Source organism: Euleptes europaea, chromosome 10 (genome assembly GCF_029931775.1).
Source record: "Euleptes europaea isolate rEulEur1 chromosome 10, rEulEur1.hap1, whole genome shotgun sequence".
NCBI classification, from domain to species: Eukaryota; Metazoa; Chordata; class Lepidosauria; order Squamata; family Sphaerodactylidae; genus Euleptes; species Euleptes europaea.
This window is the reverse complement of record NC_079321.1, coordinates 34,122,741-34,138,556: the sequence shown is the minus strand read 5'-3', so window position 1 is coordinate 34,138,556 and position 15,816 is coordinate 34,122,741.

Below are 15,816 nucleotides of genomic sequence, written 5' to 3'. Positions count from 1 at the left end.
TAATGGTAGAGCATCTGGCTTTGTATGCAGAAGGTTTATTTACCATTTCTCTTTTTTTTAGTGGTACACTGTAAACCTCTCACTTAAGGAAAATGTCACAGAGTTATTAAAACAATTTCATAGACTTTTTGCTATCCATAATGCCTGAATATAAAACATTTTATTTCCTGCCATTTGAGCTTACATTAAGTATGTAATACAAGCAATTATTCCTCATTACTGAGTGGCTATCTGCTGGTGTCATATCTCATTTGCGACTTTCTGATTCAGAACTCTACTACCCAGGAGTTCAAAATAATTGAATAAAAAAAGCAAGTGTAAGAAAAAACCTAGAACATGTTTTAATTATTGTTTCCCAGTGCACTGTCTTGATTTCCTAGAATTAAAAAATAATGAGCCTACTGAGAAATGAGAAACCAATTGTCAGCACAGGACTAAAGTTTAGCATTATCAAAGGTAGTCATCAGACAGATTAGAGCTAAATTCCAGAGGGACTCAGGGAACAAAGGTTTTTAAAAATACAACCTGGATTTAATTGCAGTCTAGAAAGGTAAAATGAACCATAGTTAACAGATACAAATTACAGTCAGATCATCAGGCAAATATTTATATGATGCATTTTCACTTCCACAGAACTATTTAGATTTTGCAGATTAGTTGTAACAAATTCACATGTGCTCAAGCACACGTGTATTTACAGTGCTTTGAAAATACTTCTGAAAATCCATATTTAAGTTTAGCAGATAGATAGATAGATAGATAGATAGATAGATAGATAGATAGATAGATAGATAGATAGATAACAAACTAAATCTACTAACACTTAGGTATACACAGTAAACAGGCAGGTCATGTAACAGGCAGGCCCGGGGAGGCTCAATCCAGCATGCAGCTTGGAGAGGGAGCCGGGGCATTCCTATCCATACCACCAGCCTTCTCCAAAGGCTGGAGAAGGCTAGGGGCATGGATCTGAGTCAGCAAACAGGTTAGTGAGGGGGAGGGAGACAGCGAGAGGGGCCAAAGCAGCCTGAATAATGCTTAATAGATTCGGCATTATTTGGCTCAGCTTTTTGCTGCCCTCTTTTATTTGCTGCCATTTTTGCTGGTTAAAAACTTCCTGAAAAATACCAAAAAGGTTTTTTCAAGATTTCCCCCCCATTCAGCATATTGATATGCACAGCCCTAGCCTCTTCAGGACATCACACACACACACCCCAGATAAGCCTCTGTCAGCTTTGTTCAGTTTTAATTGGTACATAAGTTAGATATTATTACCTTTCTTTTTTAAAAAAAATCTGAAATAATAATACTGGGGAATAATGATAATACTGGGGAATAAAATGTTAAACTTGCGAACATATCTTGCTGTAGTCCTGGTTGGGTATTTATTGATTAGTTGATTATGCATTGGCTCTGTTAAGTTGGAACAATATTCTAGTCTTGGCAGCACTCTAGCCTCTTTTCCTATATCATTCTCTAATTGAAGAGGGAAAGCATTTACCCCATTATCTCTCTTGTGAATAATAACCTTGAGTGTAGAATCATTAACAGCTCTGTAGTCAGCTTTGTGCAATAAATTACTCTACTACAAGCTCATAAATTTTAGTTCTAGAACTTGCAGGTCTAGCCAAGATGCTAGAAAATTTAATCTGTTTGATTCTGCATGGAAGGAGGAAAATACATAGGACCAATCACACCCACTTTCTCTTACCTAATCTCTTATCTGATTGTCTCCACCAGCCAGTTTACTGGTGAACTGCTGGGGGAAATAAAGAGTATCTACTGTACCATTGTCAAGGACACATCATTATCTGTTCAGGATTCAGATGTGGGGGTCTTTGGATTTCTTCAGGGATGAGGAGGGGACTAATGGATCCAACTGGTTTCAAGGATGCTTTTGGAGATTTTCTTTTGTCAATCACACCTTTTTTGTTACTAGTTTGCTAATAACAACTTGTTCAGGCTCAAAACATGATGTGTCTAGATGTCCCTTCACTAGGCAATAGACCCATTACTCTGGAGCACCAAGAGTTGAAGATGCAATGAAGATGGTTAATTTACATGTGGAGGAAAACGGACTGAACACAGCTAAAACTGGAAAGCCTCTGATGATGTAATGGCAATATTAGGTCATCTGTCAGTAGACTGGAGGGGTAGTAAAAAATGTTTTACATGCTCAAACTTCAGTGTGAGAGATTTAATCAGAGGCCTGTTACAATCCATTTGAAAAGTATTCTTGCAAATAAAAATTGATTTGCTTGTATCAGCTCCAATTTGATTCTGCAGGTTGCATAAGAGATGTTCAAACCATCTGCTTATTCAGCTTAGATTAATAGCATTCAACAATTGTTGCCTGACATATCAGGTAAGATCCTTGAAGATTCTCCTGAAGTCTTGTCCACTGAAATTTCCTTGGCCCAAGTTAATGATCTCCCCAGCTCTTGAGGAGAAGCTACTTCTTAACGTATTGAAGGAGCTAGAGATCTAACCTGTATTCAGGTGATGAGTTTTCCAATCTGCCTCGTGGGTGGACCAAGGTGATCAAACTTGCAGTGGTGAACGCCTCCAGGAATTTTTTCGGATGAGATGAGTTTTCTAAATCTATATGAGCCAGAGCAGGGCAGGGTTTAGGACGTAAACTACATTGATTGCTTTGGTAGCTGATACTTGTTTAAGAGACAGAGGGTGTGGCAGATGTATGGTGTAATATAACAATAAGGGTGTTGGATATAGTAGTAGAAATCATTCTGCTCTGAAGAGCCAAAATAAGCAGAGTTCCAAAGAGCCAATAAGAACAAAGCTCCAGAGAGCCAATGGGTGCAGAGTGCTAAGAAGCAGGGACAGTTAGCAACATCAGTAAGGAATGGCAGTTAGGTAGGTCAACAGAAAATAACAGAGATGAGCAGAGACAGCCTGAGAGCTGAGAAGGAGTGAGATAAACTACACTATAGGGATTATCAATTTTTTCTTGTATGGGACAAGAACTGCAAGAAGTTATTACTGAGTTACAGCATGGATTTATGAGATGTCATTGAAAGTGCGAAACAAAGTTATGTTGAGTCTTCCAGGCAGGAGCTTCTCAGCATATATAATTTACAAGGAGTAACTCCTTTACCTCAGTATTTACAAGTGTCATTGTAAATTGAGCAATACCCTTCTAAGCCCATTGAGGGTCTTGGAAGCCCATTGAAAGGGTATAACTCTTCTTAAGGTTCCTTAAGATTGCAGTTACCTCAGTTTTTTTGTTGTACCAGATAAACCCTTGTTCTTTTAAAATTATTTTTGTCTTGTCAAATCTACCTTACTCCCTTGTTGTTGTCCTGGTGAGGCTAAGATTAAAGGGACCCACTCTAGGAGCATTACAGTGAGAAGTTCTGCTCATTCTTTGGACCCACTCTTTGGCTTTTGATATAGTGCACCATACTGTATGGATGGAAGCTGGGGGATAGTGTTTGGCAATAAAATCTGGAATCCACTTTTGGAGTGCTTTGGTTAAACATTTGGTTAATGTTAAACTTCCTCAGATATTGAGAATGTCTTCTGTCCTTCTTGGTTCTTCTTTTCATGTGTGTATGCACTTGAGTGTATTTATGTGGGGTTTTTTTTTTGTAAGGATGTACCCCTCCTTTTTAATTATTTAAAACAAGTGGGAACCTGCAAAGACTTGCAGGGGGGCATCTTATTTTCTCCTCCCTCACTATTTCTCCTTCCCTTTGCAGAAAGCCTCCATAGCCTCTCCCCTTCTCCTGCTTCTTTCTCTCCTTCCCACCCAACAGCCAACCTACCTTTATCTGCCCCTTTGCCTTCAACTTCCTCCCAGCAGACTCTCCCTAGGAAAACTATGGCCCAGTTGTGCAGTGCCAGCTGCTGGGCCAGGTCCACTATCATCATAGGGAACCCCCTAGAACATCTGCAGGGGCACATCACTTCCCCCTGTATCCCCCCCCCTTATATTATTTCCCTACTCCTGGCAACTCCCATATCCGCTCCCCTTTCCCGGACTCATTCTCTCTTTCTCAGCCATCACCAACCTACGTTTTGTCTCCTCACTTCTTCAGCTATATTTGTGCACCAAAGCAGTTTATATCATTCACCTCTCCTCTTTTTATCCTCACAACAACCTTGTGAGGTAGATTAGGCTGAAAGTATGTGACAGGCACAACATTACCTAGTGAGTTTCCATGTCAGAGTGGTGATTTAAACCCAGGTCTTCCAATCTCTACTCTGAAGCTCTAACTGCTACACCATACTGGCTTTAATAGGGTGTCTGCTATTGAAGAGTAGCAAGCATCCAGACGTAGCTGAGTCATGCAGTCGGGTGGTATTGAGACACTCAGTGGTTGCTGCCAGGTCTGGCCCTGATGAGTACTCCTTAAAAGGCCAAAACAGCCCTGGAAAGAGTCCTGCCCCATCCCTTTACCTTTTACTGACAAAAAACAAGCCTAGAATGCTGTGGTTGATCGCAACATCCACTGAGAGATTTTTTTAAAAAGCTACAGGCATTCCTTTTATCATTTTGGGCTTTTTAAACCCCCGATGTACTCTTTTTTAGGTTTCAGGTTTTTCTGCAAACCTGGGGCATTTTCAGGCTTTTAGAAAGATCCTCCTTGTCCATTCACAGTTTCAATCACTGGATTTAAGTATCCTCAGATTTGGCTTCACTATTAGAATATACACATGGGGGCCTGTAAAACTCACAGGGGGGGGAATCCCATCGCCACCTCCCTCCCCATTCCCCTTCCAGCCCAGCTGCAGCTGGACAGGCCTGGGCACAGCTGCCGCAGCGGAGCCACCTTTCCCTCTCCCTCTCCCATCTCTCTCTCAGTAGGCAGGTGTGCCGAGCCCCCTGCCGGCAGCTGCCTTTCATAATTGAGGCTTTGGGGACTGCTTAGTCTTCTAGTCCTCAATGAGGCCAATGTCTGTACTCAGAGTGCCATCCAGCATTCATTTGGCCTATTATGAGGGATTATAGGCTTGAAGGAACTGCACAGTAGACTTGATGAAAACAACCAAGAAACAGATTTATTGCAGTGGTTTGCATGACTTGGTTGTTTCTCCCCCCCCCCTTTTCTCCAGCCATCTCAGTATTACAGCAACAAAGTTACTGGAGATCTTTATTTGCCCCTCTGGAACATCAAGGCTTTTAACTTCTCACTATTTTTGAGAGGAACCGCACCCAAATCCTACCTATCTTCAAAATAACTAAAGCCCCTAATGGACTGCTTGCCTAACCAACAGACCTCCTAACCCTTTCCCCACCAAAATCCAACAACCCTCAACTCTGTCAGTTGGCCAGCAGTTAAACTGCCAAATCCGCCATTTGAAAGTCATTGGCTGAGGCTGCTGAAGGGCAGAACTTGAAACCATCCGTCACAGCCCACCGTGGAAAAAGCTGGTGATCTCATTGTAGTGGACTACCCTAAGAGAGGGCATTTTAAGGACAAGGCTGTCTGTATAACATATAACTCGTGCAGTGGAAAATATTAGATGTTGTTAGATAAGTGTAGGGACCCAATGCCAAGAAGGGCTTTAAAGTTAATAACTAGCCCTTTGAATTGGGCCCAGAAGCAAATAAATAGTCAGTACAGATGATGCAGTGCCAGAGTTATATGTTATAAATGGCTGACCCCAGATAGGAGCCTAGCTGCCACATTTTGTACAAACTGAAGTTTACAAGCTCCACACAGAGTGCATTGCAATAGCCCAATCTGAAGGTTATGGTAGCATGGATTTGCAGGGCAAATTGGAGGTTATGGTAGCATGGACCAGCAGCTTAGAATATAGATAAGGCACCACTGTACAAGCTAGGTGCAATTGGGAGAAGGTGCTCCGATCTATCTCCTGCTTATCCATTAACCAGGCTGGGTCCAGGAGAAATTGTACATACATCCATTGACATGGAGGCCATTAATGGACATGGAGGTAAATTGTTTGCTCAACTACCAAATATGTTCAGTGTAGGTTCATAGCACCTCTTCTATTCTAGCAATCTCACATTAATGTAGCATAAGAACACAATCATTTCCACATGAGCGTGAGTGCTTTGGGAAATCACACCAACACATTACACCAGCGTGGTGTAGTGGTTAGGAGTGGTGTACTCTATTCTGGAGAACCAGATTTGATTCCCCACTCCTCCACTTGAGCGGCGGACTCTAATCTTGTGAACCAGGTTGGTTTCCCCACTCCTATGCATGAAGCCAGCTGGGTGACCTTGGGCTAGTCACATTCTATCAGCCTCACCTACCTCACAAGGTGCCTGTTGTGGGGAGAGGAAAGGAATTGTAAGCCTGTTTGAGACTCCTTAAACAACAGAGAAAATCAGAATATAAAAATGAACTCTTCTTCTTCCTGCCAAAAGTAGAGCTGTGCACCAAGTTAATTACAGTTTCCAATCCAGGCTTTGGGAGGGTAAATTTTTCCATTATTGCTTCATTTTAGGTAAGGCATTACTTGTTCAGGTTAAAAATTTATGCTGTGTTTGTGTGTTCTAGATTTTTGGGACCATTTTCTGGGCATGAGCACTGCAGATGCCATACTTTTCAATGCACAGCCAATTTGAAGGTCTCTCACGCAGTAGTCATGGCATATAATCCTTGTCTCCAGACACCCAAATCTCAAACAGCAAAGTGGCTTCATTTTACCAGCCCCCACAAATGTAGCCCATTTCTGCACATGTGCACTGCAACTAAAAAACAACAAATGCTGACAGCCTCCTTAAAAATTCCCTCTGTGCAACTTGTTGGGAAAGGAATTGATTGAAAGTGCTCTGTGCATATCCTTTGCCAGGATGCAAGTGGGAGGAAGGATGCCATTTCTCGGGAAGAGAGCAGAATCAGAGAACAACAGGCACACAGGCATGCTGTGCATTCATTCTCTGGAGGCAAGGATGATTGGCTGGGAGACCTAGATGCTTACCAGGATCCAATTGGTTGGAAGGATGCCTGAGGAAACAAGCGGAATCAAAGAACAACATGGCGAGCACATGCTCCTGCTGGCTTGGTAATCACCTGAACTCAAAATGACCTAGATTTTTTGGGTAGCATAGTTTCACTAAGAATCCCAGATTTCTAATAGTTATTTATTTTATTTTACTAATCATTCTTATATCCCACCCTCCCCGGCAAAGCCGGGCTTAGGGAGGCTTTAAACAAAATGATCATACATAATAAATTACATGAAAACATTTAAAACAATTTCTATCAGAAATAAATTCCTATCAGCCCCGTAGTACCATCAATAGATAATACAGTAATAAATATAAGATATACCAATATGTACATACATAAATATATAAGTATACAAGATGGCACTCTTGTGTGGTAAAATCTGATTTTGCAGGGCCTGCAGGCAGTAAGGCTCCCCCATATAATAATCAACATAATAAAGATGGAAAAGAATGGGAGGAGTTAGGGAGGCCAGCACTGATATAATACAGTTATGGGAACCAGAAGTAACAACAACCTGACACAGGATTTTCAGCTTGAGATATCCATTATGCACACCCCTAACCAAAAGAATTATTATGGAAACCACGTAGATGCTTTTGAGACGATCTTGTGAAATTACCATTTAAAGAATATTAGCAGTACACCAGCAGTGTTTGACTTGCGCCAATATTTAATTGCTCTCAACATTGCCTACTGTGTTAAACATTTGATGCCCTCATCTGGATTGAGTGTTGGATTCTGCTGTGACTAATTTACTGTTTGCTTATAGGACTGAGACATACGGCCCACCTATTAAGCAATTCTTTTGCTGCACCTACAATGATTTCTCTTGCCAACTCATGCAGTAAATTATCACTGCCAGTAGTAGATAACCTGTTTGGAGCAAAATTTCTCTCTGTGAAGATACAGAAATGGCCAGCTTGATGGTCACTGTTGTGACATTTCATTGTATCATGACTTGTTTTCAATTGAACTGGAAAAAGGATATATTTCAACTAGGGTTGCCAACCACCAGGTAGTAGCTGGAGATCTCCTGCTATTACAACTGATCTCCAGCCAATAGAGATGAGTTCATCTGGAGAAAATGGCCACTTTGGAAATTGGACTCTATGGCACTGAAGTCCCTCCCCTCCCCAAACCTTGCCCTCCTCAGGCTCCGCCCCAAAAATCTCCAGGCATTTCCCAACCTAAAGCTGGCAACTCTAACTTCAACCCAACCTTCATTTCAAGCAGTGGCAATAGCCAAGCATCCTAAGCATACTGCCTGAATACCAAAACCTTCCTCTTGCCAAAAACACAGATCAACTCTTGATCTGCTTCCCAAGCTGGACCAGCTCCAACCATATAGATGCCTGTTTCATAACCGAATGGATTCCAAACAGTGGTCAAGATGTTCTGGGATGGGGGAGGCACCTATGCTCAATCCTTGAGGGTTTACTGAGTAGACTGACATCTCTTAATCCTGATGCCACAGGCAGCTGCCTCTACTGTTGGTCTAGACCTTATTTTAATACGAATGGGGGTGGGGGTTCCCTGCATTCATTTTGATGCTCCTGGTCTTTATAGCTGTTGCATAATCAATAGATCACTCTATAAGTGACATGAATTATTCAAAAATCAGTAATACAGTGATAGTTTTTAATTAATAAGGTAAAATAGTTAATTAGCTTTACAAGGAAATAGTCAATTTTTCAGTTCACTTCCAAACTAACGGCATAAGGGTTGCCAACCTCCAGGTACTAGATTGAGATCTCCTGCTATTGAAACTCATCTCCAGCCAATAGAGATAGGTTTGCCTGGAGAAAATGGCCACTTTGGCAATTAGACTCTATGGCATTGAAGTCCCTCCCCTCCCCAAATCCCGCCCTCCTCAGGCTCCTCCCCAAAAACCTCCCACCGGTGGCAAAGAGGGACCTGGCAATCCTAAACAGCATGCAAATCATTAATGTGATCTTCAGATTCCTGGATTACAAGGAACCTTCGGCTTGGGTAGACATACTGTGAACTTCAAAATGAACATGATCACCAGGCAAATTTACTTTGCTCAGCTCTTTGATTACACAGAAGGCAAGCTCCTGATCCTCAATAGTTTTGTTGGGTTAGGGTTTGTCTTGAGCAGCTTTGCACCTGTGAAGTAGCTGCTTGTTTTACAGAGGTGGTTCATACCAGTTTTGGGCTGCTTGTGGCATTCCAGAGCTCATTTCTTTTTTCAACTGACAATTGAGGCATGTATCCCCTGCAGTCATCAACTTGGGCCCTATGATGTGGTTCCTCCTGGAGCTTCTCTCTTGCTGCTGTGGAACTGCCCTCCACTGTAGAGATCTCTTCTTCGGTTGCTACCACTTGTATGGGCGCAAAGGCTCCTTGGGAAACATTGGTCTTGCACATGTGGAAGTGATAGTGGGACAGGAAGTGCGCCTCACAGCAGTAAAAATTCTCTGCAGTGGCCACAGAGAAGTGCAAGGGGAATGATGCCATAGGATCCAACCCATTGCAAGTAAAAGGCACCGTAGATGCTACAGCATGGGATCACTTGCTATGGGCCTCCTCTTTATGCCTGCACAGCTGGATATATCTTTTAAATGACCAATATCTGTAGCCTGCTCCTTGTCAGTAGCATCGATTTGAGACCTGATCACAAGAACTGATCATAAGATTAGCTGAGCTCCTGGGCAGACACTGAAGGCCCACAGTAAATGTCAGCTCAGAAAGCAACTTTAAGAAATGAAAGTGGTGGCAGTGCCAGATGGGTGATGGGCAGCAGCTGCAAGCATGTAAGAAACAGTTGCAATCAAGAAAACAAATGCATCCAAACAGAAAGCCAAACCATTATCTCCTTGCTCATGCCATACAAGCCAAGCTGGCAGGCATCTGGGCAATACTAAACTTGGGTCCTTTTGAGAATGGGGCCACCAGTTTTCCTTTGCAATGTCTGTGCTTCCTGGGCCATGTTGTCTTAGTTGACCTTTTTCATAATCCTCTCCATGCTTGCGCCAGTACAACTTCCTCCAGCCCCTTTGAAATAAAGCGTGCAATGTATATTTCTCCTAGAAACCGATACTCCTCATCCTTGGCTCCTTCCTGTTTTGTTCCTGTTCCCAGAGCTCCAACTTCCCTACTCCTGTATACCTAGGGTTGCCAACCTCCAGGTAATAGCTGGAGATCTCCTGCTATTACAACTGATGTCCAGCCGACAGAGATCAGTTCACCTGGAGAAAATGGCCGCCTTGGCAATTGGACTCTAAGGCATTGAAGTCCCTCCCCTCCCCAAACCCCGCCATTCTCAGGCTCTGCCCCAAAAACCTCCCACTGGTGGTGAAGAGGGACCTGGCAACCCTATGTATACCCTGTCCTCCACATCCTGCTCACATCCTGCTCATTTTGCCTGGTTGGCCACTCTGTGAACAGACTGCTGGACATGATGGGCCTTGGTCTGATCCAGCATGGCTTTTCTCATGTTCTTATTGTATCTAGAGCTGATCTCCACTTGTAGCTTTTATCACAAGGCTCCATAGGTGCTTGACAGATACCTATGACAGATACCTTGATAGATAGATCTTCAGATATTTATCTTTCTTGATGAAGATGTGTAACATACACCTACGCTATAGTCCTCTTAAATAACTATGCAAAGATTTAATCACTCTTGGATTATGTCAATTAGACAGATACCAACTACTGAATATTCATCTTAACCCAAATCTGAGCAACCTCTAGCACTATTGTAGGAAATCAACAGTTCAATCCAAAATACAAATTACACCCTTATAAGGCCCTTGACTTCAATGGATTTAGATGGGTATAATTCAATTCAGGATTACCTTGTACAGTTTGCTGGGATTTTATGGTCTTTCAACAATAGCAAAGTATGGAATCAGATACGTTTTGATAATATTCACCATTTGTGAGAAGTTCCATTTATTTTTATTCAATTCTTTGCTTTCCCAAGTAAAGGAGACCTGCTTTTTATCTTAAATATAGGTGAAGAGCATGAAGTTTATTTAGTAAATAGAAAGTGAAAACAAGTCCACAAGATGGTAGGCAGCTGTCTGTTTTGTTTGTAGCATTACCTATGATAGAGTGAAAATACCAAAATCACAGTCCACAAATAAAATGCCTTGTGATCCTATGCTAAAAACATCCTAACATGGCAACTCCACTTGCATTGTGTTCCTTTGCACACCAATTCAGGCACAGCAAAAGATGATATTATATCTACCTGAAAATGACTATACATAACTCTAATTTGTTAAGCATTTATTTTAAAACATATGTATCTTGCTTACAAAAATCAAATAATTGCAGTAAAACAATGCAAAACACAAATTTCTCTCTCATGTTCTCTCTCAGTGTGATTGTGTGTCTGTTTGGTAAGCCACAAATAATACTGAAAAGTAAATTCTTCTGACAGAAAAATTCTCTCTCAAAAAGAAATGCAACCAACTGCACTGAACAGCAAACCAAAAACTAATTACTCCAAGTATTAATGTAGTACCTTTTTTTTGGGGGGGGGGGAGAAATGTCTTACCATCCATCTAGAAAAGAAGGATAAAAATGAATAAATGAAGTTAAAAGCTTGGTTACAGTTGGAGGATGAGGATCAAAAGATTAAAACACTGGCCTTGTGGAACCATGTACATGTAGATTAACTCCCCAGTTATTTGTTCTGATGGTATACAGATCAATTCCTTACCTGAATACACTAAACTGGAACAGCTCGACACCCACATTTGTCAGAGGCCCGGCGGTAGGTTTATATCTGGAAGAAATCACATTGGCAACATATAATATTCCTTTTGGTAGAGAAGTGCTCGTTTTCATGCTAATTTGTCTCAGTTCAAAGAAAAGTTCAGTTCTCAAAATGTGAACAAAGTGAAGAAGTGGGAAGGGGAGACGATATCATGGTAAGCAGCAATGTGTAGAAGGGAGAGAAGCAGCACTAAAGGAGGTGGTGGAAGGAACCTAACTATCATTAGGAGCTGTTCTTCCATCACTCTTCTTAGCTGGAGGGGAGAGCATACCGTGGAAGGAAACTAGATTATTTTTGTCACCTCAGTGATCATGTCTGACAGACTAGTTTGTCAAGTAAATGTGAAATTGTAACTATATTTTAAGGGATGTAAACAATATACAAATGGCTATTGCCAACAATGCTTCATTGTGTGTTGAAATTCCAGGAAGTTAATTTCTTGCAGTGTTTGCTTTTGCCATTTCCACTGAATGCATTAAAAACTACCATTACATTTATACATGCTGAGAACATTAGTGGAGCAAACAGAAACAAGCCCAGTTTGGCTTCTGGTTTTTTTTTTTTTTTTTTAAAGTTTCTTTCAGGTTGTACAATGTAATACCTCACAATTCTTGGAACTTTTTGTTTATTTTACATAATGGCACACGGTGAAATATGTTAGAAAAGCAACAGAATTAGCATAAACATTTTGTGGTGAGGTCTTCCAGGAAGAGAAGTTTGCAACCTTCTTAGGAAGGCATCAAAACTATCATAATGAATTTGAACTTCTATTGATAGGAAGGAGCTAGTGATGACCGGGGGTGGCGGGGAGGAGATTGCTTAGCTGGGCCAGATACATCCAGTCTCTTCATTCTGGAATAGTCCCAACAAATGGTCTTGACTAGGTAGTTAAAAGCTTTTCAAAGAACAAAGCCCCGAGATCAGAATGTGAGAACCACACTGGAAGGGTAATGCCAGATCACTCCAATAATCCATCTAGTCCAGTATCATTTCCCATCATGACCATTTGGGAGACCCAGGTTCAAATCTCTGCTAGTGCCATGGAAGCTCACTGAGTGACCTCAGACCAGTCATACTCTCTCAGCCTAACCTACCTCACAGGGTTGTTATGAGGATAACATAGAGGAGAGGAGGAGGATGTAAGCCGCTTTGGGTCCCCATTGGGGAGAAAGTTAGGATATAAATGAATTAAAGAAAGAAAGAAAGAGGTGCCCCATGCCCTCGTTACTCTAAAGACGAACCATTTTTTAAAAATCTCTTGACTCTCAATGGCTGGCATCACCAGGGGCAGGAAGCAGAGTTAGCCCTCATTGGTGTCCCTGATTGTACCCTCTTGCTTTCTTATACCGAATGATAACTTTTCAATCCTATAGGGAAAAGTAAAAAAGCATTGCACTTCTAGGGCGAACACAAAACCTACCTTCTATTCCTTAGCATGGGTTGCCCAGCCCTCAGTTTAAGAGATCCAGGTGGGAGGTGCATGGAAGGAAGGATTTAATATTGCCAAGGCCCATAAGGGGTTGTATTATCAACCTTCCTTCCTTGCATGTATCACCCATCATGACACTGGACTTTTTACTAATCCTAACTTACTGTATCTTTATAGTGGACTGTTAGCCTGAGGGTCACATCCACAGTGACACATAATTAAAATATGTACAATATATGTGACTATTCATTTTAAATCTCATTTTCACCTCTTTCTCTCAAGGAACTCAGGTCAGTACTCATTCATGGTTTTTCCCTTCTCGATTTTATCTTCACAGCAACCTTGTGATGGGGATTAGGTTGAAAAAGAATGACAGATCTATGACGGCTGAGTGGGAATTTGATTATGGGTTTCCTCAGTTTCTTTTAAGGTGGCTTTACTGAAGAACAGGCTGCCTCCCCCCCCCCCCATATCTGAAACTCCTACAATCCACCAAAGTTCCAGTCTATACCACATCTTATTTAAATGGCGATCTAATGCTAAACGGCAACCTAATGAAGACAATAAAATTGTTGCTTCTCACTTGGTGACAGACATGCAGAATTTACCATAATTACTTTAGCATTATGCTGAGAGACAACTAGCAGGGGACTATACATCTCTGATGGTAAGAAAGCTGTTTTATCATCTGGGAAATAATAAATGTCAACACATAAAATAACATGGAAGTTCAGTTTAATAACCTGTTGACACTGACTGGCAGAAATAGTGGCAGTTTCTTAATCCATAATGACCTAAAGGCTCATCATAGAAGACATCATTTCAAAGACTCAATAATTGTCACTTCAAATTATAAAGCTGGCATTCCTGAAGGCCTTGGGAAATGAGACACAATAGACACATGCTCAGTGACTCATGTAAAGTACATTACCTTGGTGAAATTTACTTGCAGATTTACCAAACATTCACTATTTGTGCTCACTTATCTTCAGATAATCTTCTGTATGTAACCTGGACAAAAGAACCTTGGATCACACTGCATTGATTTATTTATTTTGCCATTTTTTTCTTTTAAAGATGACTTCAGCTAAAATGATTTTTCTTATCTGAGGGGTCATCTAGGGAAACATGACAACACATACCAGCTAATTCCTCTTTTCAGTGTTCAGTGTAACATGAAGTTTTTCTGTATGAGTTATATAATTATCATGATTCTGATCAATAGTCCTGAGATACAAGTTCACACATTCCCGGTCTCCTGAAAGATCTGATGTATTTACTCCTTCCTATTTCCAGGGGTTAAGGATCTTTCTGATCACATCAAAGCTTTGACACATCAAAGCTCTGAATATATGCATCCAGATTCCCAACACTTCTTCAAAAACAATCCCCATCCTTACTTAAGGTTTGTCTGGCTGCTCTCTTTTTCTGTTTGCTCAATTGACAGCTTCCCCCTGAAAAGTTGTAATGTTCATGTGTATCCTATAACATTACAAGAGCTCAGCCTTTATGTATGAAGGACCTTGTAGATGGCAGGTGGGAATTAGCTAACAGTTTTTAGGCTATTATATATGGTAAGATCTGTTACTGGGATCCAAAGAACTGTGGGTTGGATCCAGAGGAGCCCATGAAAGCAGAAAGAATTTCAAATCACACAAGGGGATACATGATTTCTGTGACTTTCCCAAGGATCCCAAGAAGCTGTCTTTTGGGCGGCTCATGGAGCAGCAGAAAATGGGGAAGCATAACAGATCCATTCTATGAATGGAACAGAGCTCATGGATCTTAGGATCCCACTCCGTGTAACAGTCAGGGTGGGTTTGGACTTGTGTTTCCTGAACAGCAGCCCTCCATGCTATATGTAAAACCTCTTTTGAAACTTAACAGGATTTTCAAAAACCAGTCTGCAGCCTGATGTGAGCATCTGTCACACAAGAAAAAAACCCCCAAGAAATCTCACTGAGCATGGCAAGTGCTAAAGCATAGCGTTGGAAGATCACAGCCTGTCAAGACACTATCCATCTTGGCTAAAGCTTTCCACTCGAGCCTGTTTGTCTCTCACAGGTGTAGATAACCAGGTTCCTTCCAAGGACGCTTTCCCAGGCATCAGTTTATTAGTTTATTTATTTCAGCTGGGAATTTCAGATTGGGAGGGGTTACTTGCTCCTTCCTTGGAATGTTCTGTTTGGGAGGGATCAGCCTGCTCTCAGCACCTAGAAGCTTTGGTGAAGACAGCCCATGATTGGTTGCTAGGGGTCACCTGTTTATGAGCAGCTTTTCCATAAGAAGTAGCTATTGAGCAGTTAGTGATTTCTTTCCTTCCCCTCCCTTCCCATTACACTGCCATAAAGATTTTTGTATTATGCTATAGATACCTCAGGTTTCAAGTAACATTTGTGCTGTGTAAGAATTCCAGTAAGCATTTAGTAAGATGGCTTTATTATTTTTCTGCTGCTTATTGCTACTGAACTGTAACTTATGTTTTTAAATCTTTCTTCAATAAAGCTTATTTTAGCTTTTATTATGTGAGTTACTAGCCAAACCCAGAGAAGCTTGGTTGCATTACTGCAAAGAGACGGGCTCTGTTTTCATACAGCCTGTTTAGATGATGTACCACTGCACTTCATATATTTGTTTACCAATACTTGCCTTTCTGGCAAAATAGGGCCACCAAGGTGGTCAACAAT